We start from the raw sequence: 2,382 nt of genomic DNA on the forward strand, positions 1-2,382 counted from the left end.
AATCAAGAGGACGGGGAAGACGGCACATGGGGGTAGAGTTTTTTGGAGAACGCTATAGGGTGGCTTTATAAGCCAAACACCCAAACTAGCTAGTCCAGAGTGGATAGAATAACAATACCAAAACTTGTGGAGTAAACACCACTTAGCAAATCTCAGAGAGCCCACAAATGAGCCAACCAAGAGTTGCGTAAATATGTGGGGAGAGGGAGAGCAAATTGAGTTGCCACCCCTTCCTTTGGCCGGATAGCATACGACAGCATTAGCCCTCTAAAGAGGGTTATGATGACTCCGGTTCGGATCTAGTCTTGTAAGACAAGAGGGGAGACAAATAGTTTCCCGCTCTCTTAGTAAGTAAGGCAGTTCCCAGTTTATTTGGGATCTCTATCATAGGTGGCATCAAAACTTTGGACTAATGTGTTCAGCCACTTTCCATGGCCATTGGGACAGTTTCCATGCGTGCCTCCTGTTCCGGGGGCTATGTTCCTCGGCGAAGTCTGCATGGCAACTTCTCGCTGGTGTGCAAGGGAGGGGAGGCTGGTTGGGGCATGGAAATAGGGACATCCAGCCAGTCTGGCAGAGAGAGGGTAGTAATGTCCAGGAACCGAGCCAAGTCCTCCGTTTGGTTTGGAGAGTGCAGAGCAATGGAGATTCAGTTTTTGCGGATAATTAGATGAAAAGCGTGTCCCCATCTGTAGGTGGCTCCTGCTTCTGTGATCAATTGTAGGATTGGTTTGATGGTGTGTCTCATTAGTAGGGTTCGCCTCGACACATCTGGCAGAAGTTGGATTTGGTTCCCTGCGAACATTGTGGGGCCCTGTCTCCATGCCCGTTGTAGGATTTCCTTTTTCCCTGAAATAGTGAACCCTGTATAAAACAGTTGGGTTGTCTGGGCGTCGTAAACCTAACACTCTATGCACTCTGTCCAGTTCTATTTCGGCATCTGGAGGTCTAGCTACGGGAGAGTTGAAGATGCAGGTAACCGCTTTATACAGATCAGAGGCAGGCACCTCCTCTGGAATCCCACGTAGTTTGATGTTGCATTGACCTCTGTTTTCTTGGTCGTCCACTTGTAGTAGTATATGTCTGTTCAAAGCCTTCTGTGCTTCCAAATTTTCTTCAACTGTAGTAAGGCGGGATTTTAGTGCAGACGAGACCTGTATTTGTGTGGCTACTTGAGTGGAGATGTTGCATAGGTCTGTCTTGACAGCTGCAATGGCCTGAGCTTGTTTGGATTCAACCCGCGATATCATGGCTTTCATATTATGTTTAGTTGGAAGGTTAGCAAGGAGGGCCCATATATCTTTTAATTTCCGGCATTTGGAATGTCTGCTGCCCACTGAAAAGGCAGAGGATGAGGATTCAGAGAACTCTGAGTAAGCAGGGGTTTGGAAAAGTGCAGGAGTAGACACAAGGTCTAGCAGGTTGTCAGGTGCAGGAGAAGGTCTGCCATTAGTCTCTGGAGCAAAGTCCTTTGCCATAGGGGAAATGGAGCCCCGGTGAGTCATCTGTGTATGCGACCTGTCTTCTAGCTGGAGTGATATGTCTCCAGCTTTATCTCTGGGCAATGGCAGCATGGAATGTGGTGATTTGGTGGAGGGGCTGGGAAGCGCGCAGGTGGAGTGTCACTCACCAGGCCTGTCGCTATGCTTGTGTCCATCAGCGATAAGACTGAGGAGAGGGGCTGTGGTGTTGTTGTGGCAGAGGAGAGGGGCTGTGGTGTTGTTGTGGCAGACGCTGGGAGCTGTGGAGGCGGCTGTTCTAGGGCTGAGGGTCCTCCATGAGGAGTGGAGCTCGGCAGCACTGTTCTGGTGGCTTCCCGCTCTGCAGCCGGGCGCTCTGCGGTCAAGGTCTGGCTGAAAAAGCGGTATTTGAGGTTCTGGGGCCAGGAAAGAGGAGCCCCGGCACCCCGATCGTCTGACCATCCTTTTTTAAAACTGGTAGTGTCCGGCTGACCATTAAATAGATAAGTTGGAGAGGCTCAGGGTTCGGGAGCTCAGCGCTGTGCGTCTTCATGGCTGCATGCTCAGGCCACGCCCCTCCCAACATATAAAATTAACAAATTAGGTACAGGCCAAACTTTAGATGCTGAAAAACAAACAGAATACATGTTCCTTAGATGAAGATGAACGATACCTTTCCAAAATACAATAACATTGCTTCCTAAACCTAAATTATCTGATTTGAATTTTATTGAAGAACGTTTATTGGCCGAATCTTTTAATGCCTGAACAGGACATATTGTAGACGAATTAATTTTATTCAAACTAAACCAAATTCCATTACCTTGTTGGTCAGTTTTGGATCTTTTTATAAAATTTGGATTCTATTTGAATAAATTAATAAGTCATTAATTAATAATGGTGCTTTTGTTGTTCTATTTGC

Source organism: Bufo bufo, chromosome 1 (genome assembly GCF_905171765.1).
Source record: "Bufo bufo chromosome 1, aBufBuf1.1, whole genome shotgun sequence".
Lineage (NCBI taxonomy): Eukaryota > Metazoa > Chordata > Amphibia > Anura > Bufonidae > Bufo > Bufo bufo.